The sequence below is a fragment of the Balaenoptera borealis genome (genome assembly GCF_965194805.1).
Source record: "Balaenoptera borealis genome assembly, contig: HAP1_SCAFFOLD_811, whole genome shotgun sequence".
Taxonomy (NCBI): domain Eukaryota; kingdom Metazoa; phylum Chordata; class Mammalia; order Artiodactyla; family Balaenopteridae; genus Balaenoptera; species Balaenoptera borealis.
In genome coordinates, this window is record NW_028123391.1 from 252,098 (window position 1) to 280,021 (window position 27,924).

At 37.2% G+C, this 27,924-nt stretch overlaps 1 protein-coding gene and 1 long non-coding RNA gene across 3 annotated transcripts in view; one reads left to right on the top strand and one right to left on the bottom strand.

Moving 5' to 3' along the window:
- The window catches only part of CDK17 (cyclin dependent kinase 17), a 102,910-nt gene that overhangs the window by 51,122 nt on the left and 23,864 nt on the right, over window positions 1–27,924 (bottom strand). The window lies entirely within an intron of this gene.
- Window positions 610–27,924, top strand: part of LOC309621672 — a 34,838-nt gene continuing 7,523 nt past the window's right edge. Inside the window, exon 1 of the long non-coding RNA XR_014240143.1 lies at window positions 610–27,771. This is a non-coding gene — a long non-coding RNA (uncharacterized lncRNA). The remainder of the gene's footprint in view (window positions 27,772–27,924) is intronic.

Consider the following 27,924-nt stretch of genomic DNA (forward strand, 5'->3'; position numbering starts at 1 on the left):
TCTATTCCTTTATCCTTAGTTGTTATTTTTTTTACTCACAGCACTTACCACGTATATATAATACATATATATTCCATATATATACCCATTCGAATATATCTGTGTGCATGTATAATACAAAACAACTTTTAGGGCTTCCCTGGTGGCGCAGTGGTTGAGAATCTGCCTGCCAGTGCAGGGGACACGGGTTCGAGCCCTGGTCTGGGAAGATCCCATATGCCGCGGAGCAACTAAGCCCGTGTGCCACAACTACTGAGCCTGCGCGTCTGGAGCCTGTGCTCCACAACAAGAGAGGCCGCGATAGTGAGAGGCCCGCACACCGCGATGAAGAGTGGCCCCCGCTTGCCGCAACTAGAGAAAGCCCTCGCACAGAAACGAAGACCCAACACAGCCAAAAATAAATAAATAAATAAATTTATTTAAAAAACAACTTTTATGCCTTTCTAGTTGTCAAAAAGATCTCCAGATTTTTGCCATAGCTAGATCAAATTTTAAAAGGTAAAGGGGCAATAAATGATACTCAGAATGACAATATAAATCCTGCCTCTTTCTCTTCCTCCCTCCCCCATATATATTTATATATATATATATATATATATATATATATACACACACACACACACACACACACACACACACACACACCCACAGAGCTGAAAATGTTCAAAAATCAGTTTCCAACTACAAGTGCTTAAAAGAAACATGTAATGTGTTAGCTTAATTTATCACCTAAAATTTGATCTGGGATTGCCTGCTGTACAATTAAGAAATTTTTTCATGTTTTTTTTTTTTATCCTGAAAATGTAACTACAAGCATACATAAGCATGCAGTAAAACAAAGTGCATCTTTATTGTACTTTGTTTTACTGCACAACAGATAATGTGTTTTTTACACTAATGGAAGGTTTGCAGCAACCCTGCAAGTCTACAGGTGCCATTTTTCCAACAGCATTCGCTGACTTCGTGTCTGTAACATTTTGGTAATTCTCAAAATATTTCAAACTTTTTCATTATTATTATATTTGTTGTGCGGATCTGTGATCAGTGATCTTTGATGTTACTATTGTTAACTGTTTTGGAGCACCACAAACCTCGCCCATCTAAGACAGTAAACTTCATAAATGTTATATGTGTTCTGACTGCTCCACCCACCAGCGGTTCCCCCATCTCTCTCCCTCTCCTCAGGCCTCCCTATTCCCTGAGACACAATACTGAAATTAGGCCAATCAATAACCATACAATGGCCTCCAAGTGTGCAAGTGAGAAGGGTCGCATATCCCTCACTTTAAATCAAAAGCTAGAAATGACTAAGTTTAGTGAGGAAAGCATGTTGAAAGCCAAGACAAGCCAAAAGCTAGGCCTCTTCTGCCACACAGTTAGCCAAATTGTGAATGCAGAGGAAATATTCTTGAAGGAAATTAAAAGTGCTACTCCAGTGAACACCCGAATAAGAAAGCAAAATAGCCTTACTTCTGATATGGAGAAAGTTTTAGTGCACTGGATGGAAGATCAAGCCAGCCACAACATTCCCTTAAGCCAAAGCCTAAACCACAGCAAGGCCCTAACTCTCTTCAATTCTATGAAGCCGAGAGACATGAGGAAGCTGAAGAAAAGTCTGAAGCTAGCAGAGGTCATTGGTTCACTAGGTTTAAGAAAAGATGCTATCTCCATAACATAAAAGTGCAAGGTGAAGCAGCAAGTGTTGATGTAGAAGCTGCAGCAAGTTATCTAGAAGATCTAAGATAATTAATGAAGGTGGCTACACTACACAGCAGATTTTCAATGTAGACAAAAGAGCATTCTACTGGAAGAAGATACCATCTAGGACTTTCATAGGAGGAAATATCAATGCTTGGCTTCAAAGCTTCCAAGGAAAGGGTGACTCTCTTGTTAGGGGCTAACGCAGCTGGTGACTTCAAGCTGAAGTCAATGTTTATTTACCATTCCAAACATCCTAGGGCCCTTAAGAATTATGCTAAATCTACTCTGCATGTGCTCTGTAAAAGGAACAACAAAGCCTGGATGACAGCACATCTGTTTACAACATGGTTTACCGAATATTTTAAGCCTACTTCTGAGAACTGCTGCTCAGAAAAAAAGAATCCTTTCAAAATATTACTGCTCACTGACAATGCACCTGGTCACCCAAGAGCTCTAATGGAGATGTACAATGACATTAGTGTTGTTTTCATGACTGCTAACACAACATCCACTCTGTAGCCCACGGATCAAGGAGTAATTTTGATTTTCACGTCTTGTTATTTTAGAAATGCATTTCATAAGGCTATAGTTGCTATACATAGTGATTCCTCTGATGGATCTAGACAAAATAAATTGAAAACCTTCAGGAAAGGATTCACCATTTTAGATGTCATTAAAAAACGTTCATGATTCATGGGAAGACATTAACAGGATGTTTGGCAGAAGTTGATTCCAATCCTCATGGATGACTTTGAGGGGTCTAAGACTTCAGTGGAGGAAGAAACTGCAGATTTGGTAGAAACAGCAAAAGAACTAGGATTAAAGTGGGACCTGAAGATATGACTGAATTGCTACAATCTCATGATAAAACTTTAACAGATGAGGAGTTGCTTCTTACAGATGAGCAAAGAAAGTGGTTTCTTGAGCTAACATTTACTCCTGGTGAAGATGCTCTGAGGACTGTTGAAATGACAACGAATGATTCAGAATATTATACAAACCTAGTTGATAAAACAGCAGAAGGGTCTGAGAGGACTGAGTCCAATTTTGAAAGAAGTTCTACTGTGGGTAAAATGCTATCAAACAGCATTGTATTCTATAGAGAAATCGGTCATGAAAGGAAGAATCAATTGATGCAGCAGCTGTTATCTTAAAAAACTGCCACAGTCACCCCAACCTTCAGCAACCACCACAATGATCAGTCAACAGCCATCCTCCACCAAAAGATCATGAGTCACTGAAGGCTCAGATGATGGTTAGCATTTTTTAGCAATAAAGTATTTTTTAATTTAGGTGTACACACTGGTTTTTTAGACATAATGCTATTGCACACTTAGACTACAGTATAGTGTAAACATAAGTTTTATACGCACTGGGAAAAAAAAATTCGTGTGGCTCACTTTACTGCAGGGGTCTGGAAACAAATCTGCAATATCTCTGAGGAATGCCCATATTCTATTTACTTAGAGAATACAGATAACCATCCTGGAATGCCAACTGAGTTTTGCCCTAGGAATTGGAAACACTTTTTTTAATTATTGTTGTTGTTGTTAAGACAACAGCTATGAAAACTCACAAACTAGATCCTCTACTATGAGTATTTACCGGAAAAAATGCTGTCATTTTGTGGCCCTTTGGTACTTCCAATAAAAAATTTTTGTACACAAATTTACCTTATAATCCAAATTTCTCTTGATTAAAGGACTTGAGTGGCAATTCTCTGCTTATGTCTCTGAAACATTCTTAGAACAATTTCTTATTAATAATTGCAGGGAAAGTTGAAGAAAAAGCTGAAGATTGCTTTAAAAATGCCTATGACTTTTCTTTAGGTAAAGAAGCAGAATTTACATGCAGAACAAATTAAGCATTTTAAAGTTTGAATTTAAATCTAAGACTGAAATGACAGACTAGTACTTTTCCACTAAGCCCTGCTGTTGTCAATCTTTCCAAAATATCAAGTAGAATAATATGACTTCTCAACAAAGAGAACTTTATTTCTTTATAACATTTTCTGCAGTGACTATAGTTTTAAATTAAACCTTCTGTAACTGAGGTAAACTCACTGAGTGGCCTGTAAGCAAATTTTCTAATAGCTTTTCCTCAATAATTAAATCACGATAAATATTTAGCACTTTCTAAGACACTTAAGCTAGCTATACTTGATGAGGAATAACAAAAATTAAGTTTTTTCACTAAAGACACAAATTTCTAATTTGTATAAAACATGAAGTTATTGTACAAAAGATTAACAGAGCACTGAAATAAAATTTCAATCATGCTTATAGGTTTTTTTCCACCAAACACTTTAAACATCTTAATCCTTTATGAGTTCAAATCTGAGACTGATTCTTTTCCTTTGAAAGTCTGAGCAAACACACCAAACAGAAAAAAGACACCTACCAAAGACTTTCCTCTATTCATAAACACACATTAGAAAGACAATATAATACTGTGACACTTGAGATGCAAAATGTCATAGTAGGGAAGCTCTTGGGGTTGGTCCCCCCACCATAAACAACCAGCGAAGTGGAAAAAAGGACCAGAATCAACTATCTCAGAACTCTGGAACCTGACTGAACACTTATAACAACCAGGGGAGTGCTTGCTGAAGCGAGAGGCTGTTGATCCTGATAGGAGAACCACATGTGCAAACCAGTTAATGCTGCCCTTTCCTCAGCCTGGTCCCAACAATGGAGATAGCAAGCTGCATTCCTAGGGCGGCTGGCTGGTGCCAGGGCAGACAGTGGGGAACCTTGACACAAAAAAAGTGGGGGCTGCAGATTCTGGGCAGTCTGACAAACGCTTTGAGAGACTGGCACTGATGCAGGCACTTGCCTTCCTTAAGGCCCTTTTGGGCTGCAGGGGGTGCCTGTACTGGCATCTACAGGGAGACTTAAAAGAGATAGTGATGTTTTCTTTTGTTGTTGCTTGAGCCAAATATTAAAGAAGATCTTCAGTAGGTCATTAGCTGACTGCAAAGATAATGGAATAGAAACTTCAGTGACCACACACAGGAATACACATTTGCAAAAGTCATTTGGGAAAGTCACAAATGGACGGAAGCAGACCTCAACAACCAAGAAACACCCACAGCCATGGAGTGGGAGAATCTGGTTTTCAGAGTTACCTCATTATAGTACAATGTCCATGTCTCAACAAAAAATTTCATAGCATATAAACAAATAAGAAAGCATGACCCATTTACAAGAAAAAAAGCATTTGATAGAAACCATTCCTGAAGACCAGAATTTTGGAATTTGTAGCCAAGGATGTTAAATAAACTGCCCTAACTATGCTCAAAGAGTTAAAGGAAACCAAGAACAAAGAACTAAAAGAAATCAGGAAAACAATGTATGAAAAAAGAGACTATCAATAAAGAGACAGATATTATAAAGGAACCAAACAAATTCTAGAGCTAAAAAATACAGTAACTGAAATGAAAAATTCACAAGAGATTTAAGTAGGCAGAAGAAACGATCAGTGAACTTGAAGATAAAGTCAAAATTATCCAGTCTGAGGAACAGAAAGAAAAAAGAATGAAGAGAAATGAACCGAGTCTGAGGGACCTGTAGGACATCATCAAGTATACCCACAAAGACATCAGAGTCCCAAAAGAGAAGAGAAAGAAAAGAGGGTAAACATTTTTTTGAAGAAATAATGGTTGAAAACTTCCCAAATCTGATGAAAAACATGAATATGCACATCTGAAAATCTCAACAAACTCCAAGAAGGATAAACTCAAAAAGATCCATGCTATTCAAAGTGTCAAAACCCAAAGACAAAAATAAAAATAAAAAAAGAATCTTGAAAGCAGCTGGAGAGAAGCAACTTGACACACACACACACACACACACACACACACACACACACACACACACAAGGAACCCTCAAAAAGATTAATGGCTGATGTCTCATCAGAAACCATGAAGATCAGGTGGCACTGGGAATAATGTATTTAAAGTCTGAAAAGGGAAGAAAAAAAAAAAAATCTGTCAACCAAGAATTCTATATCCAGCAAACTATTCTCCAAGAAGGAAAGAGAGATAAAGACATTTCAGATAAACAAAAGCTGAAGAGGTTCATTATTAGTAGACCTGCCCTACAAGAAATGCTAATCAGAGAGCTTCAGGCTGAAATGAAAGGATAGACAGTAACTCAAAGCCATTAAGAAGAACTAAAGAACACCAGTAGAGGTAAGTATACATAGTTATAAAAAACAGTATCACTGTACTTTTGTTTTGCAACTTCTCTTTTCCCCCTTTTTCCTATATGGTTTAAAGGACAATGTACACACACATAAAAATGATAAATCTATGTTAATGGGTACACAATGTATAAAGAGGTAATCTGTGACAATAACAATATAGAGGGGGAAGGATGGAGATATATAGGATCAGAGTGCTTATATACTATTGAGGTAAGTTGGTATTATTCAAGCTAGGTTGTTATAAGTTAATTCTATTTCCCAAGATATAAAGACACAAAGGGATTGAAAGTAAAAGGATAGAGAAAGGTATTCCATGCAAATAGTAACCAAAAGAGAGCTGAAATGACTAAATTTTTGTCAGAAAAATAGAATAGGGCTTCCCTGGTGGCGCAGTGGTTGAGAATCTGCCTGCCAATGCAGGGGACACTGGTTCGGGCCCTGGTCTGGGAAGATCCCACATGCCTCGGAGCAACTAGGCCCGTGAGCCACAATTACTGAGCCTGCGCATCTGGAGCCTGTGCTCCGCAACAACAGAGACCGCGATAGTGAGAGGCCCGCGCACCGCAATGAAGAGTGGCCCCCACTTGCTGCAACTAGAAAAAGTCCTCGCACAGAAACGAAGACCCAACACAGCCATAAATATATTAATTAATTAATTAATTATAGAATAGTGGAAAAAAGGTTACAAGAGACTAAGAGAGACACTATATAATGATAACAGATTAAGACATGACAATCATAAACATACATACCTAACAACAGAGCCTGAAAATATACTAAGTAAAAACTGAAAAAATTCAAAAGAGAAAAGGAGAGTTCTACAGTAGTAATTGGAGACTTCAATATCCCATTTTCAACACTGGATAGAAGAATCAGACAGAAGCTCAATAAATAGAAATAGAGGACCTGAACAACACTATATACCTAGTGTATTAGACTTAACAGACATATAGAATGCTCCACCTAACAACAGGAGAATACACATTCTTCTCAAGTGCAAACAGAACATTCTCCATGACAGACATTAGTAAGACCACAAAACAAGTCTTAATAAATTTAAAAAGACTGAAATCATACAGAGTATATCTTCTGATCACAATGAAATGAAATTGGAAATCAATAACAAAGAAAACTGGAAAACTCACTATATGTGTAAATTAAACAGCACACTCTTAACCAATGGATTAAAGAAGAAGTAACAAGAGATATTAGAAAATACCTATAGACTAAAGAAAACAATTCCACTCCTAGGGATATACCCCAAAAAACTGAAAACAGGGACTCAGACAGATACTTTTCCACAAATGTTAATAGCAGCATTAATCATAATAGACAAAAGGTAAAAACAACCTAAGTGTCCAACAAGTGAACAAGCCTAAGCGTCCAACAAGTGAATGGTAAACAATATGTATATATACACATAAATACATACACAAAAATACACACACACAATGGAATGAATACTATTGTCATAAAAAAGTAATAAAAAAGTAAAATTCTAATACATGCTAAAGTGTAGATGAACCTTAAAAACATCATGCTAAGTGAAATAAGTCAGACACAAAGGACAAATATTATATGATTCTACTTGTATGAAATATTTAGAACAGGCAAATTCATAGACACAGAAAGTAGAATAGAGGTTACCAGGGAATAGAAGGGAGGGGGCAATAAGGAGTTACTATTTAACGGGTACAGACTTTTTGTTTGGGATGATGAAAAAGTTCTGGAAATAGACAGTAGTGATAGTTACACAACGTTTTGAATGTATTAATGTCACTAAATTGTACACTTAAAATGTTTAAAAGGGTAAATTTTACGTTATGTATATTTTACCACAATAAAAAAATATCAACTATTGTGTCAGCATGCATTTACATCAGTTTTTTATCGAACTTACATATGGTCAATACCTTATTTTAGTACGATTTTATTAAAAGAACAGGCTAAATAATTTCAGTGTGAACAAACTATACAAATTATTTTGAACACAAAAGAGTAACCAGGACTACTGTTTATGGTTAGGATACAGAAACTCACAAAAGACTTTTTTTGCTCCACCTCAACAATAAGAACAACCCAGACAGGCTATAAAATCATAGTTTTTTAAACTCAGAGAGCTGAGACGCAAAAACAAAACAAAACAAAAAAAGCCACACAACATAAATGAACTAAATTCCTAGAGGGAACTAGCCCTTTCCAGGAATGAAAACAGGAATGTCTGGTGTCACAGTGAAAGGAGAAGTAAACGTGCTATAAAAGCGGAAAACTAGCCCAACTTTTAAGAAACTTTTTAGGGGTTCATGGGGTCTGGCAAGACATTAAAACCCTGAGCAGCTTCAGTCACAGAGCAAATCTGTACTTTCTCAAAAGGATCCTTTCCAAGTATTGGAGGTCTATTAGGAGAGTGGGGAGGTAGGACTGCAAATTGCTGGGGAGAGTGCAGCAGAGCTAAGAGAAAAAACTCTGTCCCCAAGGGGCAAGTCCAGGCCTACTACAGAAAGGTGTCAGGGTATTAGGTGAATGCTTTTTCCACAGGCAAGGAAAGCCAGGGGTGGGGCTAAAGAGAAAAGAAAATGGCTCAGCTGCCCAAAACCCCAGCATCTGAGTTGTGAAACAGACATCTCTCACAGTTTTGCTAACTGCTGGCTGGGCTTTAAAGCGGGAAGGGATTTCCTGAGTCTCACAGGTGGCTCAGACCCCAAGCCCTAACGAAGGGAAAATTCTGATTCTGCACTCAGAACATTTGATACCACTGGTGAACTAAATATAACTAAAGTTGTAACAGAGTTAGGACACAAATTAGACTGTTTTCCTATCAAATATTGTATTTCAGCTCTTCCTCCACAACTATGTCATGGAGACCCGTTGACATACATAAATGTAGCTATTCAGAATTAAAGTCTAGCATCTGGGAAAGGTATCAAGGAGAAAATAACACACATATCTCCACTGCCTCCAAACCCTGCTCCTCTTGTAATCTTCACTATCCCAGTAAATGGTAACTCTGTAGTTATCATCTGCTCTGACTGTCTTCCCTTTTTTCATACCCCACAATCAATACATCACCAAAACCTGTAGGCTCCTCCTTCTTACCACATGAACTGCTAAAATCCTGAGCCAGGCCCCATCATCTCTTTGTCTAGAATATAATATTTAGAGCATCCTAACTGGTCTTCCCACTCCCACCCACCACCTTCCCCCTCCCTGCCCCACTGCCCATAGTATATTTTCTATATAGCAGCCAGAGCAAACATACTAAATCAATAAATAACCTCATCTCTCTTCTCCAAAATCCTCCAACGACTGGCACTTTACTCAATAGTTAAAACCCAGAGTCCTTAAATGGCTTGCTAGACCCTATATGACCTGTCTGCCACTCTCCTTTTTAACCACATCTACTACAGTTCTACTCCCACCCACTCTACTCTAGCAGCACAGTCTCTTTGCTGATTCCTGCCTTTGCCCTTGCTCTTTGTCTGCCTGGAATGCACTTCTCCCAGATATGCTTGAGGCTAACTTCCTTCTGTGTTCTACTCAAACATCACTTCCCTGGTCACCCTGTATTAAACAGTGACAACTCTACACCCAGGTTACACATTCCATTCCCCTTGCCTGTTTTAATTTCCTCCATAGCCTTACTGCTTGACATTCTAAATACTGGTTTATTGCTGATTCCTTCCACTAGAATTTAATCTCCTTGAGAACAGGGACTTAATGTTTTGTTAATTGTTGTATTTAGTACAACCCAGCATTTAGCACAAAACCTGGCACTCAACAGGCACTCATAAATACCTGTTTGAATGAAAGCAAATAACAGACCTAAGTCATCTTTTATAACAGAAGATCTTTCTCCTACCTAAAGTCCATCTATCAACTGGCAAAGTTTTAGATCACTGTCTCATTCTGATAGCTCTGCTTAGGTTTTCCCCTTTATGTTAAAAAGTTCTATTTATTCATTCAACAAACATTCACATAGAGGCCCTACCATGTCCCAGGCAGTATGAGGCAGAAAGATAAATAAGATATGAACTCTGCCCATAAGAAACTTAGTTTGGGGAGGTGTTATATCATTTTCAGAACGATGAAGTTGTAGTACTGCAAGTGAATGTAACTCTAGGTTAATACATTAAATGTTTTTATAATTGTTACAAAAGCCAAACAATTTATTCAACCAAGAGAATACTCAAATTGCACTTTTTGTGAAAATTGTTTCACCAGTGTGACAACTCATGTGAAATTTATTTTGATTGGTTAACTTTAAGGTTGTAAAGATCAAGACATTTAGTTCATTATACTGGAACCCCTACAGGTACATGAAATGACTCATTATCCCCTGTATTCAATTAACAGCTTGATGAAACCTAAACCAGTCGCCATGAAGCCTCTAAAGGGCTTATTAATGTTGTATCTCAGTATATTCATTGGTATAAATAATCCCCCAAATACTTCTGGCTTTTAGAAGATAACAGTTTTCCACTAAAAGTTATTTTAATTATTTCCTTTAAACATGTATTTTTACACACATTTTCTGATGAGAAATAAGTTAAAATTCAAAATGTGATTCACTGCTATATTTTAAAAGAATAACCAACAAGAACTTACTGTATGGTACAGGGAACTCTGCTCAATGTTATGTGGCAGCCTGGATGGGAGGGGAGTCTGGGGGAGAATGGATACATGCATATGTACGGCTGAGTCACTGCTATGTACCTGAAACTATCACAACATTGTTAATCGGCTATACTCCAATATAAACTAAAAAGTTAGGGGCTTCCCTCGTGGCGCAGTGGTTAGAAGTCCGCCTGCCAATGCAGGGGACACGGGTTCGAGCCCGGGTTCGAGCCCTGGTCCGGGAAGATCCCACATGCCACGGAGCAACTAAGCCTGCGCGCCACAACTACTGAGCCTGCGCACCTAGAGGCCATGCCCCGCAACAAGAGAAGCCACCGCAATGAGAAGCCTACGCATGGCAACGAAGAGTAGCCCCCGCTCGCCGCAACTAGAAAAAAGCCCATGTGCAGCAACAAAGACCCAATGCAGCCAAAAACAAAAATAAATAAATAAAATAAAAATTAAAAATAAATAAAATACTAAAATAAAATGTTAAAAAATAAAATAAAATAGATAAGCAACAAGGATATATTGTACAGCAGAGAAACAGTCATTACTTTGTAATAACTTTAAATGGAGTATAATCTATAAAAATACTGACTCACCATGTTGTATACCTAGAACTAATACAAGATAGTAAGTCAATTATACTTCAATAAAAAATTTAACAAAATAACTTCCATGAAAAACTAAAAAAGAGAAAAAAATTTTAAATGTGATTGAAACCTGATTTAAAAACCACTCAAAATGTAGACACTTTCATTATGAATAATCATCAACTGATTTTCAGATGATAAATTCTCACAGAAAGGGCTTCTGTTTGAAACAGCTGTTCAGTTTCAGTGAATTCAGAAAGTCATCTATTAAGAAATGTCATCTGATGCTTTTGACAATAATGGTCTTACTCAGAGCAGAACCAAGAGAGCAATTGTAATCACTTGAGGTAGTGCCTCATTTTGTTACACAAATGGGTATATACAAAAAGGAAAAGGCCCATTGAAAAAGCAGCCAAGATTTGGAAACAAAATGGTATATGAAAAATGTTCGACCTCATTAATTTTTATCTATTTCTTTGTAAATGAATCAAATTCTTTTTTTTAAAATTAATTAATTAATTTATTTATTTATTTTTGGCTGTGGTGGGTCTTTGTTTCTGTGCGAGGGCTTTCTCTAGTTGTGGCAAGCGGGGGCCACTCTTCATCGCAGTGCGCGGGGCTCTCACTATCGCGGCCTCTCTTGTTGCGGAGCACGGGCTCCAGACGCACAGGCTCAGTAGTTGTGGCGCACGGGCCTAGTTGCTCCGCGGCATGTGGGATCTTCCCAGACCAGGGCTCGAACCCGTGTCCCCTGCATTAGCAGGCAGATTCTCAACCACTGCGCCACCAGGGAAGCCCCAAATTCTCTTTTAATTATTTATTCCAGCTAGATTTGTTATACCAAATTCTCTGTGATTTAAAAAAAAAAAAAGCTTGAGGGACTTCCCTGGTGGCGCAGTGGTTAAGAATCCACCTGCCAATGCAGGGGACACAGGTTCAAGCCCTGGCCTGGGAAGATCCCACATGTCGCAGAGCAACTAAGAGACTGTCATACAGAGTGAAGTTAAGTCAGAAAGAGAAAAACAAATAACGTATATTAATGCATATACGTGGAATCTAGAAAAATGGTACAGATGAACTGGTTTGCAAGGCAGAAATAGAGACACAGATGTAGAGAACAAATGTATGGACACCAAGGGGGGAAAGCAGGGTGGGGGGCGTGGGGATGAATTGGGAGATTGAGATTGACATAATATGTATAAAATTGATAACTAGTAAGAAAAAAAGAAAATAATGGCAGAGAACTAATGAAAGAAAAAAATGACCTGGGCACTTTTGAACTACAAGGTCAGAAAAAGTAACTACATTTACATCCCTGATTCACATACTAGCTGGAAACTCAGAAGTTATTCTTTACCCTTCCCACTCCCTCAACTGCCATATCCAATTCGATCATCAAGTCAGATCGTGTTGCTTTCATATCCCTCACATTTCTCAACCCCATCCCCTTTTCTCTATTTCTACTGCAAGGCCTTAGTTTAAATCACCATAATTTATTATCTAAATCACTGCAAAAGAGTAATTAGATAGACAAGCCTCTGGCAATCATGTCAAGAAAAAAAATAACATAAATGAATAGCATTATTATAACAACAGTGGAAATTAACTTTACAAGACGGTACCTAATTAAACATTGCATACTCTATGATCCTGCAGTTCTTCCCCTTGGTACATATCCAGGAGAAAAGTTTAACAGAAGTATAAACAGAAATACTCATAGCAAAATGTCTGTAACAGCATAATACTGGAAATAACACAAATGTCTATAGCCAGGAAAATGGACAAATTATGGTAAATTTGCAGAATGAAAGATTATACAGTGGTAAAATAAATGAACTACAACCACATGCACTGAGTATTAGTGATATTTAACCAAAAAAGCAAGTGCAGAAGGCTACATTTAGTATATTCTTTTTATAAAAACAGAAACAGGAAAAAATAAAACAACATATTGTTTAGGTAAACATACAGATAATAAAACTTCTATAAAATGCAGAAGACTAAAATACAAAGTTCAGGATGATAGCTACCATTTAGGGAGAGGCAAGGAGAACACATAGGAAGATGTAAGTTACTAGCAAGGTTTGAGAAATTGGATTCACAGATATTATTTTACTGATGTATATAAATACATACACACTAGATAAGCAGATCATGCACAGACCAGAGAGGATAATCATGAGCCAAGAATTATGATTAGCATAATTCTGTGCAAATTCATCGAAAATGTTAATACATTTGGGGGGTGGGGATAAGGAATGAAAAGAGAGGAATGGATTAAAAATCTTGAGAATGAGTGAAATCTTTTAATTAAAAAACAGACAGAAGGCCAGAGTCAAAAGGGCTGATTTCTTTTTCCCAGTTCTGCCACTAAGTAGCTATGTAATCTTAGGCTAGTCACTTAACAGGTGAGTTTGCAAAACTGACTATGGTCAGAGGCATAGTCCATAGTTCAGTTTTTCCTGAAACAAATGGACTATATTTAATGTTATCAGGTATGAAATCTGGTCTTTTTTGGAAGATGTGTCATTCCATTCTTGGCTTCCCTTCCATTCCTGGCCTGCCAACATTATCTAATACTTGTCACTGTACTATTTTGCACACAAATAAGGCACCCAACTAATCATCCCAGCAGATTCTCTTCATAACTTATACTGATTATTACAAGCACTTAGGCTGAACTTCAAAAGACACATATACCCTGGTAGAACAACTGTGAAATGAATGTTGTTACTACAAAATAAGTATAAGTCAGGTTTAACTAGGTTATGCTACAGTTACAAACAAATCTTGGTGGCTTAAAATAACGAAGATTTTATTCTTTCATGCTGTATGTCCATCGAGAGTTGACTGGCGCTCTGCTCCAAGTCTTCAAGGACCTAATCTGAAGTAGCAGCCACCACAGGAAGGGAATAAAGAGTGTGGCAAAGAATATACTAACTCTTAAAGCTTCTATCTAGGGTATCACTTTTACTCACACTTCACTAGCTAAATCAAGTAAAATGGTCATGCCTAATTTTAAGCAGGCAGGAATTGCTACCATATTCCCAAGAGGAAAATCAAAATACAGGTGAACAATTTTCACAATTTCACGTTGTTTCAGCATTTGGAGACAAACATCAAATGTAATGTTAACATACTATTATGTATTAAAAACTCAAGAATAGAAAGAAATAACCAACATAATTGGTTTTTTAAAGATTTAACAACATAAAAATTCAAACAGCAAATAAAGAAAAGGTCAAATGCAAACCAAATCTCCATCAAAATTCCAAAGATTGAAAAAAACATCTATAACCCTCAACAAGCATAAAGACATTTCAAGGAACTATTTACTTTTCCCCCTAAAATCTCAGTACTGCTGACTAAGACATTCAAATTGTCCATAGGAAATTAGGAAATAAAATACGAATAGAAATATGTCCCCCAAACTCTCATTCTGGAAAACAGTTAACTACAGATTTAAACTGTTTGATTTAAACTGAGGGGAAGGTAGCCTGCACTAAAGGTATTACAACAGGAGTGACATGGGTCCCATACAATGTACCATGATGGAGGAAAGAACTGGGATTGATGAAGGCCAGGATGATCCCACCAAATACTGGAGAGGAATGTAGGTTGCAATCAACTGAACTAGAAGACTTGGAAACCCTCTGGGTTACCCTGTATCTAGCATACACAAGTAATGATGATGAAAGTACACTGAAGAAATGGGTTCACTCTATAATCACAATGAAGTTCTGTAGAAGGGAAAGGGAAGCTTGAAGGCTTAATCAAAAGTGAGACATGATAGGACTGATAACCTGAGAGGTATCATGATTTAGATTCTTCCCTGGAACAGAGTTGTATAAGAGTTGGTGAAGATGTGCTATTAAGAACTAGGCATATTCAATCGCATGAACAACTAAACTGTAACAACTGAACCAGAAAGGTCCAACCAAGCCTCAAGTATGTGACTTCTGGAGGGTTATCATATAATCTTTGATGTCATATTAACATTTGGTTTAAACATCTCAATATCCGAGGAGCTTCAGATGCCAAAAGTAATCAAAATAAGATCATTCCCTTCATCAGATAATTTTTATCATGACTTCTGCCCTTTACAAGCATTATCTACAAGCATGTTCATTATTTAAAATACTCACTGAGCATCCAGTATACACAAATCTTGTGTTAGGAACTAAGGACAGAGAGACAAAAGACACTGGCCTTGAAGTGAGAAATAAAGAAAATCAGACAGGGACTTCCCTGGTGGTCCAGCAGTTAAGACTCCATGCTCCCAATGCAGGGGGCCGGGGTTCAATTCCTGGTCAGGGAACTAGATCCTGCATGCCACAACTAAAAGATACTGCACGCCACAACGTAAAGATCCCGCATGCCATGACGAAGATCCCGCAGGCCGCAACGAAGACCCAGCACAGCCAAATAAATAAATATTAAAAAAAAAAAAAAAGCAAAGAAAGGAAAAGCAGACAACAATAATGAAGTGTGATGATGATGATTCTCAAGCAGCTCTGGGACCACAAATGAGGACGTCTGACAGTGGACACAAAGAACAAAGAAAGGCCTCGCACATTGCAGAGGCTCAGTAACTACTAAATGAAGAGTAGCCAATTACGATCTCTATGACTTTAATTTGCAAAGTCCTATTATTTTGACCACTGTATTAGTCAGGAATCAGTCAAAAGACAGAAACGACACCAGGAATTTTAACAGAGAGAATTCAATATTAGTTGTTAATCAGGAATTGGAGAACTGAAAAGGCAAAAAAGAGGGCATAGATTGATAGCAATTGAGGGAAGCAGCTATGACCCCAGAGCTAGGGAAACAAAGGGAAGTGGCTGGAAGGATTAAAACTCAAAGGCCTGGAGAAACCTTATGAAACTGGGACCCAAATCTCTGAAAAGAAAGCATTCTTTGAAGCACACCAAGAACTTGAAGGAGGGTCCCTGCAAACGGCAAATGGAAGCCATTTACCACTCCTATTCCTGCCAGGGTGTGGTCCTGTTGCTGTGGAGATACTGACAGGAAGAAGAGGTAAACAAGGAGGAGCAAATCCCCTGTCCCTCATCTGGCTTTACTGTCTCCCACTGGTATCTCCTATTTGCAGAATGTGACAGGGAACCAGCTGGCAAAAGAGAAACATACACCACAAAATAAAGTTTAGAAGGATGAACCTGAAGCTGACAGAAAATAGCTCAATAGCCAGCACCACCTATATAATTTTACTTCTCCATTCTAAATATTTAAGGTAACATTCTGCAAATATTTAGAATTACAAAGCTCTAGTTGAATGAAGGCTATTTGTGTCTTCTCATGACTTGTGAGGAAATTAAATAATCAAAACCAAAATGAGGACATCTAATTCAAAACCCAAACTTTAAAAGAACAAGCATTTCTGTACTCTATAAATTAGGCAATGTACAGATCTTTAAAAACAAAATCAGAATCTCAAGAGTTCAGCAAAACCTTGGAGCCTCAAATTTAATGTCTACATACAAATTTTAAACTCTCACCTATTCAAATATCAAAGGAAAAGATTAAGGTAGATTAATGAAAGGTCTGAATTGCTAAAATTTTAGATAAATGATATTTCATTACTTTCAAACGCAAGTCGCTTTTTCTTTTAGACCAAATCTTAATCTTAGTGATTAATTTTAATATTTTTATTGCTTGGAATGTTCTGGATCTCTGGAATAGCTGACTTATGGATACATCATTTCAAATACACACATTTCACCAAATCTAACATTCCATCTATTATAGAGCATAGCATAATTGCATAAACCACTAAGGAAAAAAATGCTATAAATTAAACTATGACTTCATGAATTCTTCCATGGACTTTTAAAACTTACTGAAAGAACTCTACTCAGAATACACTTTGATTAATAACTTTTTAATTGTCAATTGCTGTTATACTGGTTTTTAGAGTACACATAAGTATTTTGGTTTCTTAAACTTCTACTTTTATTTTTCTTCTAGCTTTGTTTACCTTACTATTTACTCAACAAATCCCTTTTTCCAGAAAGAGCACAAAGATTAACCTTACTTCATTTCAAACTAGTGAGCTAAATAATATCATTTAACATTTGCAGGGCAAAGGCAGGGGATGGGAAAGAAAGGGGAGGAATGGGTACAAGGTTTTTATTTGGGGGGGGAGGGTGATGAAAATGTTCTAAAATTAGATTACAGTGATGCTTGCAGAACTGTAAATATATTAAAAACCAGTGAATTCTGCGGTGGGGTGGGGATGGTGGTGTGCTGAATTGGGCGATTGGGATTGACATGTATACACTGATGTGTATAAAATTGATGACTAGTAAGAACCTGCAGTATAAAAAACAAACAAACCAACAAACCAACCAACTAATACTAAATTTTCTTTGGGTTATTTGTATGGAAATATGTTAATATAAATGTTTCAGACATTACATGAAATTTCTAAAAATCTTATATGTTCTGGTATAATGTTATAAGTCATATTTCTAGTTATTACTTTAAAATGTGTATCTCAGAAATAACTTAAAAAAAAAACAAAAAACCAGTGAATTGTAAAGGGGTGAGTTTTATAGTACATAAATTATATTTCAACAAAGCTGTTAAAATAACTATATGACAAATTCTGTTTTCTCACATCAAAACAATTAACTGAACATAAAATATTTATAGCATACTTTTGAAATAACTGAAAATAACTATACATTAGAGCAGGGGTTCCCAACCCCCAGGCCGCAGACTGCTACCGGTCCGCCGCCTGTCAGGAACGGGGCCGCACACCAGGCGGTGACCAGCGGGCCAGTGCGAGAAGCTTCATCTGCCGCTCCCCATCACTCGCGTTTCCGCCTGAACCACCCCTCACCCGTCTGTGGAAAAACTGTCTTCCACTAAACCGGTCACTGGTGCCAAAAAAGTTGGGGACCGCTGCATTATAGGATCCTCTAGTTCAGGTGTCAGCAAACTTTATCTGTGTATTACTCAATAGAAACTATTTTAGGTTTTGTGGACCACATACAGTACTTGCCAAATTTTTTAAAAAGCACCATTAAAAATGTAAAGCCATTCTTAGCTCTAGAACTGTAGCTTGTTGACTCTACTCCAATCACATACTGCTTTTTTATTTCAGAAAACAAGCAGTCCAAAGTAGCCCAAAGTGATGACAACATTAAGGAGGAAACTAAACAGAAAAGCAGTATTAGTCTTTCGAGAAATTCATTTTTCCTCTCATGCATTGCTGCGGGGGGGTGGGGGTGGGGCTTGGATACAAAAATTATTTCCACGTCATAAATCAGATATTCTAGATGTACCTTTTCAGTATCCACGGTGCATTAATGGAAGAAGCCAGCCCTCAGACACTTATAATCATCACATCCAAAAACTATTTGAGGGGAGAATTCTAGAAGTTACTCACAGATACATGCCCTATACATCTAATCAAAATTCACATTATTTCCAGTTTTGAAAGGAAATAAACCACAGTACAGTTTTTCAAATGGGATTCCACAGAATCCTAGGGTTCTTTGAGGTGCTACTTGTTTTAGAGATCGTGACTTAAAGAAAAAAAAGTTTTTCTTTGAACTTTGCACACTGAAAGAGAGCTCACAGTGCTGGAAGGTGATCAAAGATCTCCATTAGCAGCTTCCTGTCTGTGAGCCCCTTGAGGTAGTACATTCTTTAGAATTCCATGTATGCTGAATCACATAAGAGTACATACTCTTACATGTATGACTTCTTTACTCAGCATAGTGACTGTGAGATTAATCCATGTTGTATGTACCAGCAGTTTGTTTTTGTTGCTGAAGAGTATTCCATTGTATGGATATACCACTTTCTCTTCATTAGCCTGTTAAAGAACACATGGGTTGTTTTCCAGTGTTTGAATGTTCCTAGGAACGTTTTCGTACAAATCTTTTTTGCTGGGTTGTATGGTAGATGTACATTTAACTTTCTAAGGAATGTCCAGTTTTCCAAAGCGATTGCACCAGTTTTATATTCCCACCAGCAATGTATGTTCCAGTTGTTCCACATCCTCATAAACATTGGTTTTATCTATTTTAATTTTAGCCACTCTGATGAGTTACATCTCACTGTCATTTTAATTTGCATTTTCCTAGTGACTAATGATTTTGACCATCTTTTCATGTGATTATCCATATAATATAATCCATCTTCAAATCTTTTGTCCATTTTTACTCAACTTATGTGTCTTACTAAAATTCCTTTAAGTATTATATAAGTCCCTTGTCAAACATATGTATTACAAATTTTTTTTTCTTGTTCTGTGGCTTTTTTTGTTCTCTTAATATTGTCTTTTAAGGAACAAACATTTTAAATTTTGATGAAATCCAGTATTTTTCTTTTTTTATTTTACAGTTGGTTCTCTTTGTGTCCTAAGAAATTTTTAGTACCATAAGATCACAAATATTCTTCTATATTTTCTTCTACAAGTTTCATAGTTTTAGCCTTTCAATTTAAGTCTATTATCCACCTTGAACTATTTTTTGTATTTGTTGTGAGGTAAGGGTTAGATGTATAAGGTTATACCTGTGAGGCATTTCTATAATTGTCTTTGTCCCCTCAAATTTTTTTTTTTTTTAAAGGGAAAACTATTTAGTTATTTATTTATTTTGGCTGTGTTGGGTCTTCGTTTCTGTGCGAGGGCTTTCTCTAGTTGCGGTGAGCAGGGGCCACTCTTCATCGCGGTGCGCGGGCCTCTCACTATCGCCTCTCTTGTTGCGGAGCACAGGCTCCAGATGCGCAGGCTCAGTAGTTGTGGCTCACGGGCCTAGTTGCTCCGCGGCATGTGGGATCTTCCCAGACCAGGGCTCGAACCCGTGTCCCCTGCATTGGCAGGCAGATTCTCAACCACTGTGCCACCAGGGAAGCCCACCCCTCAAATATTTTTTGAATAGCATGTGAGTTATTCATTTCTTAACTGATTTTTTTGCCTGCGTGTCCTATGAGAGAGGTCTATGAGATAGGTCTAATAAATCCACAAGTATAACTGTGGACTTATCTGTTTATCCTTGTAGTTCAATTTTTGCTTCATATATTTTGAATCTATGCAATTAGGTGCATACAAATTAGAACTGTTGTACCCTCCTAATGAGCTGACCCTTATAAAATTATCCCTTTTTACCTCCAATAATGTTTCTTGGCTTAAAGCCATTAACATTATTGTAGTCACACCAGTCTTCTCTTGGCTAGTATTTGCACAGTATATTGTTTTCCACCTTTTTACTCTGAACCTCTCTGCTTATAATTTGTAGCACCTTACAGATAGGCTGTACTTTTTTATTCAGTCTGATGACGTCTTTTAATGGGAACATTAAATTTCATTTAATTATTGATATAGTTGAGTTTAAGTCTACCATCTTTCTATTTGTTTTCCATTTGTCCCACTGTTCTCTATCTTTTATTCTTCTTTTCCTTCCTTCTTTTCTATTAATCAAGTATTTTTTATTCTTCTATTTTATGTGTTCTACAGGCTTGTTATCTTTTAGCATCACTCTTTCAGTGGTTACTGTAAAAGATACAAAAAAGCATCTTTATTTTCTATCTTACATTAGTACTTTTACCATGTCCCCAACAATGAGAGATTGTTACAACTGCATTTACTTTTTTTTTTGCTACTGCTATCATATGATACATATCATATCATACATACAGTAGTCCCCTTATATGCAGTTTCACTTTCTGTGGTTTCAGTTACCTGCAGTCAACTGCAGTACAAAAATACTAAATGAAAAATCCTAGAAATAAACAAGTCATAAGTTTTAAATTGCACACCATTCTGAGTAGTGTGATGAAATCTCACACTGTCCAGCTGCGTCCTGTCCAGGATGTGAATCGTCCCTTTGTCTAGCATATCCATGCTGGGTATGCTACAAGCCCCATGAGTCACTTAGTAGCCATCTCAGTTATCAGCTTGACTGTCATAGCATCGCAGTGCTTGCATTCAAGTAACCATTATTTTACTTAGTAATAGCCCCAAAGTGGAAGCATAGTGATGCTGGCAATTTGGATATTCTACTAAACCTTATCATAGGTATGTATGTATAGGAAAAAACATAGTATATATAGGATTCAGTACTATCCACAGTTTCAGGTATCTACTGAGGGTCTTGAAACATATTCCCCATGGATTGGGGCGGGGGTGGGGGGAGAGACTGTTGTACGTTACATTGTTTCCCGATATAACACTGTTAGACATTGTTAATACTGTTGGTTTAAGCAGTCAATAATCCTGCCTACCATATTTCGCCTATCTGGTACTCTTCATTCCATCATGCTTCCATCTGAGATTTTTTTCTTTATCCTGGTGAACTTCCCTAAGCGGAGATATGCTGCTGATGACATCTCTCAGCTTTTGTTCACCTAAGAATATCTTTATTTCACTTTGCTTTTTGAAGGATATATTCACTGAGTATAGAATTATTGGTTGGCAGCATCTTCTTTCACACTTTAAAAATGTCTTTCCACTGTCTTCTGACTTCTATAGTCTGCTGAAAAGCTGACTTGCCAAATTCTTAGTTCCTTCTAAGTAACATGTCTTTCCCCCTCTGACTGCTTTTAAGGTTTTTCTTTTATATGTGGATTTTAGCACTGCGATCCCAAGCTGTGTGCTGAGGAAAACACAGCAACATCTGTCAGATACTGTACTAACTGCTACTGCTAATTTATCTGGACCTAACTACTAATAAATAGAACTATTCGTTATTTCTTTTGCAGTAGGGGTGCTATGAAAAAGTTTCTAAGAACTAAGGCTAAGTGTAGTTTTCTTTGTTATCTATCCTGTTTTGGGTTAACTGGCTTCCTGTCAATCACTGGTTTGTAGTCTTAAATTTCAAAAAATAGTCATTATTGCTTCTGCCCCTTTCCCCTATCTATTTCATCAATGTCTTAGCCTGTTCAGGCTGCTATAAAAAAGTACCACAGACTAGCTTATAAACAACAGAAGTCCTAGCCACGGCAATCAGAGACGAAAAAGGAAAAAAAACAGAAATTTATTTCTGACAGTTCTGGAGGCTAAAAGTGTGAGATCAAGGTGCCAACATGGCCATGTAAGTTGCAGACTTCTCATTGCATCCTCACATGGTGGAAGGGGCTGGTGAGCTCTCTGGGGTTCTCTTTAATATGAGGATTATTCCTACGTGTAAGGGCTTCACCCTCATGACCTAAACACCTCCCAAAAGGCCCTATCTGCTAATACCAATACACTGGGCATTAGGATTTCAACATATAAAATTTGAGGAAACAAACATTTGGAACACAGCATTCAGGGACTCCAATTATACATAGGTTTTTTTATGCTGTTCTGCTTCTTTCCATCTTGTTTTCTCTCTGTGCTTTAAACATATCCTTAAAACAACCCTCCCAGGGGGTACTATCAAGAAAGATAGCAAGTATTACAGGAAATCACTTTAGTATGCTTGGTCTTCTTCTCTACTCTCTAAAATGGGGAAATGAAAATATTTTCCCCTGTTACACAAATGAACTTCAAAAACTGCCTTGAAAAAAATTTAAGATTAGAAAATTACTCCTCCCTTTTAGGCAGAGAGCTGGGAATCTAGCCCTACCATTAGTCTCATCCATGGAAAAAACTATTTAATATGTTCAAGGACTTAAGAGGTCACCACAAATATGAGACAGAACAGTATATAAGGAAGGTGCTGAACTTGCAAAAGTATTACTTGGTTACAATGAAATCTTTTTCAGATACCAAACCTTTGTCTATTTATCACAAATATTTTTTTTGCCAAACTAAATATCCTCTGAATATGTTATTGTATTAATATCTATTATATTTATCCATAAATTTTTAAGCTTTAGAATTGTCCTTAAATATCATTCAATGTTAAAATTAAGATAAAACTGCTTTTCTCTTCAAAGATGAAATATGCATTGATAGCCACAACACAGATAATTCGTTTACCAAGTTACTGTTAAAATAACATGAATAACACCAGTATGTACCTAGCCTTATGGAGTTTACAGTTTTCACATCTTATCTGATTCTCAGAATAATTCTGTGACATAAAAAAAGGTATTATTATTTACCTTTCCCATTACACAAATGAGAAAATAAAAGCTCAAAACTTAAGTAACTCACCAAAGAGTCATTACACTCAGTAAATCATGATAAAGCCAAAATTCAAATCCTATGTGTTCTTTCCATTAACCTACACACAAATAAGTTGGTTCAAGTGCAGATTACAAGGGAACCACAAACGGCCTTTCCTTTTAATTTTTGTGAAACTGAGTAACATTCTTGAGTAAAATAAGTCAAAGCACTTGTAATAATCTTTTTCAAAAGAAAGGGCTTCCCTGGTGGCGCAGTGGTTGAGAGTCTGCCCGCCAATGTGGGGAACACGGGTTCGAGTCCTGGTCTGGGAGGATCCCACATCCCACAGAGCGACGGGGCCCGTTAGCCACAACTGCTGAGCCTGCGCGTCTGGAGCCTGTGCTCTGCAACAAGAGAGGTCGCGATAGTGAGAGGCCCGCGCACTGCGATGAAGAGTGGCCCCCACTTGCCGCAACTGGAGAGAGCCCTTGCACAGAAACGAAGACCAAACGCAGCCAAAAATAAATAAATTTAAAAAAAGGAAAGAAAAAAAAAAAAGAAAAACCACAACTTAAAGCAAATTTAGCAATATAAAATTATCTGAAAGTCAACAGATTTTACTTACTATCCTACCAAAATGTGCTTAACAAATTATTTCCTAATGAGGGTATCTTATCTGCTATTTCTTTTAAATATAAACTATGTTTATACAAAGTAGATGATATTATAAATAGTACATTTGAAAAAAAAAATAGTACATTTGCAGGAGACCTGTAAGTATTCCTCCTTCCTCCTTCAGTAGGCCTACAAACATTACTCCTTGAGCAGAATCATAAAGATAAATTCCAGATTCAATTCCACAAATGGTTAAGAAAATTTTTCAACTATTCCTGGTTATATTTCAACACTTCTGAGAAGAGATATCTGACAAAGGGAAGGACAAAAAGCCTCTAGCAAACCTTCAGCAGCTATCCAGCCTTCCTAGTCAATGTATTTTTAAATGAAGTTATTTAAAATTATTAATAAACTCTTTTTGAGGACAGTATTGTCAAGTGTGACACATTCCATCAGAGAAATAAATAGGCCACACCCATTACTGTATGAACACAGACATTACCCTTACTATCAATACATACATAGCAAGCCATTTTTGTCACTATTTTAATGGGCAGTATAATCCAGTCCTTCATATAAGAAAAAGTAAAATAAGTATCTACATGAAAAGCTCCATTAATTCTAAGTATAATAAACCATAGCCACTACCTGACATATTATAATTATATAATATCTGATGTTATATCTAGTGTATTGCAATATATAGGTTAAACAGACATGAAAAAAGTAGACATCATCTCTGAATGATTCGTGTTATTTATATTCCACTATCCCCCCACCAAAAAGTCAGTTATTAGTAACTCATGCTTGTTTAAAGTATTTGGTTAAGGCTAAGACCCATAATTTGATCCTTATATAAATCAATTAGCTTTGCACTACTAGGAATATAATGTATCCATAACTCTGGACGTTAAGAAATGGAACTCTGTATCATTGGTCTTATGGGAATTTAGCCAAGATTATAGGTGGCTCAATGTCATCACTGACACAAATGATACACAAAGGATGTGACCTTGGTTAGATAGCTGGGTCCTTTTCTCTTTTCTGATTAGAAAGATATTAACTACATAAGTCAACACAATTTTAATACTCATAAAACATCTGACTATATTTACCTCCTTATTTCCTTTTATCCTCTCACTGCATGACATTTTTAATGATTTCTACTCTTGCTTCTTATTTTGTTCTAAGTCAGTATGTCCTCCAAGAGCACTTGAGCACTTGAATTACTAACAGTTGAAATAACAACTATGTGAATTATACTTAATGAATTAGAGCAGATTCAGGGTTATTTCAATAATGTCACTCCTGGGCTTCCCTGCTGGCACAGTGGTTAAAGAATCCGCCTGCCAATGCAGGGGACACGGGTTCGAGCCCTGACCCGGGAAGATCCCACATGCCGCAGAGCAACTAAGCCCGTGTGCCACAACTACTGGGCCTGCACTCTAGAGCCCGCGAGCCACAAGTACTGAGCCTGCATGCCACAAGTACTGAAGCCCACGTGCCTAGAGTCCGTGCTCTGCAACAAAAGAAGCCAACTCAATGAGAAGCCCGTGCACCGCAACAAAGAGTAGCCCCTGCTCGCCGCAACTAGAGAAAGCTCACGTGCAGCAACGAAGACCCAACGCAGCCATAAATAAATAAATAAATTTAAAAAAAGACTGTGAGATCTCTCTGCAAAAAATAATAATAATAATAATGTCACTCCCAATAATGAATGGGAAAGAAGAATGGTTTTATAGCTTATGAATTGGAAATTGCTCACAATTCTCAGTCTCTCTTATCTATAGTTTTCCATATGTGAAATTATCTTTGCTGTCATGTGAGTCACAGCATAAACAAAATTGAAACCTCTAGAAAATAAAGCTCAATAAAACCTCTATAGTGACTGGTATGAGTATTCAGAGAATAATGGGAGGCCCAGATTTATCAAAAGAAAGCAATGGTCCAAAAATGTATACATCAAGAAACACTGGTCTGCTATCTAACACAGACAAGAGAGTTGTCACACTCTGGTGGCTTTTTTAGGAAAAAGGCAGGTTTACAAACACAGTCTCAGGTCTATTTTATCTATACTGCTTCTATAGGAATGGTCTAGGAGATTTCAATAGGAAAAAAATGAGTAGAGGAGGGGAAGGATTATTTCTCTATTCAACTAACAATACTACATTAAGACTTGTTCCTTTTACTGTTCTGAATCCACCTGTATAAAGTATAAAAAAAAGTCAAGAGATCACAATCTTTAGATGTGGCTATATGTTCCCATGCTATTTTGTGGCTAGAACTTAGGGAAGTGACTGGAATTGTTCCCTCTCTCAAAGGTAGGAAATGAGAGGTTATCCTGAGGTCAGGATCCTCTAATGTGGCTCTTGATTTAAATTGTGTTAACTTGCTCTGCTCCAGGATGAAAGCAATTATGACCAGATCAATGTGCTCTGCAGCTGGTTAGTCAGCTGCTCCAGAGTAGGCAGCCAGCAAAACAGCTTTGGGGCCCTCTCCGGGCACTGTGCCTCCTAAGATTCGAGTGCAGCCCAATGCTGTTGACATTAATTCTTAAAAGGTATTTTTAGCTCCCCGAGATAAGAAGTAAAATAAACATAAATAGGAAATATCCTCCTTTTTTAATTTTCCAAGTAAGCTATAATTGTTGAACTGTTCCACATTTTAATCTAACATCCACCAGAAAATGAAATATTTTGACACCTCTGTATGAAACCATTATACTGGCTCAAGAGTCTGCCGTAGAAGCATCCGCTGATTCCTTGGAAGAGGAAATTCAAAAGGAAGCCACTCTGTGTTTTTTAAAAAGGGGCAACCAAGGCTAGAAAGGAGCATAAGAGGGTTTCCAAACCTAGGTAACTAATACAAAGTCTTGTTAAAGGACATGGCTTGAATACAAAATTTTATGACCACTGTTATAACCACAAGTGGTATTAACTATGGAATCACAGCATATTCCAATTTTACTACAAAAGCCATGTTAAAGTTTGAAAATGTGCTTCAATCCTACTACTAACTCTCAAGTTAGAGTTCAAGAAAAATGTCTGAGATAGAATGGTATAGTCACTAAACACAAGAATTGATGAACCACCTACAGACCAGACAGTCCGCTAATCAAGTCAGTAATTCAATGAATCACAAAAAAAGGGAAAAAATTACCTTACGCATTTTAACTTAAAACATTCAAATGTGCTTACCAATCTTCTGCTGTAAAACAAAGGCCATGATAGGAATTTCTTACATAAACCCATGTGACAATAAAGACTCTACCATTTCTAGTCAATTGCTTTTAAATTGCAGGGAAAAGTTGAAAACACCTGTAAAGCCAAACTTCTAGATTTGTATGACCGTTCCAGGCTTTTAGTTGTCTTCCTTACATCTAGTTCCACAGATTTTTTTTTTTTTTTTTTTTGGCAACCTGCCTTTATCAAGTCTTTCCAAAGTTTTCACAGAAATAACTCTCCTTATACACTGATATTTTACTGGTTCAGGTAATATTTGATTAAATTATGTAATTGCAAGTAAAGCTGGCATACAACAACTGGTAGGAAAAGAATGTAAGGTCAAACTAAAGAAAAGCCTACTAGTCAACAGTTAGTATTGAACATGCCATGACCATCAGTCAGTAGTCTTACACAGGGACTGAAGGCCACAAATCAGTCAGAGCTTCTACCACACCCTCACTTGCCTTCTTAAACGCTGCACACAGACGTCTCTGCAAGCATGCAATCATCTCATCCAAAATACTTTAAACGTAGCAAATTAATTGCAGTATACGTGGATGATTTGAACTTTCTAAATGGAGTGCTGACATACTGTAATAAAATTTCTACACAATTTTAAAAAACATTCTTAAACTGGAAAAGAATTTAACCAGAGAAAAGGAAAGAACCAAACTCAGTATTATAAACAAAAATTTTATTGCACAATCTTAGCCCATCTCTGTGAATGTGATTTCTTTTTTAAAAAATAAGGTTAAAGGGGCTTCCCTGGTGGCGCAGTGGTTGAGAATCTGCCTGCCAATGCAGGGGACACGGGTTCGAGCCCTGGTCTGGGAAGATCCCACATGCCATGGAACAGCTGGGCCCGTGAGCCACAATTACTGAGCCTGCGCGTCTGGAGCCTGT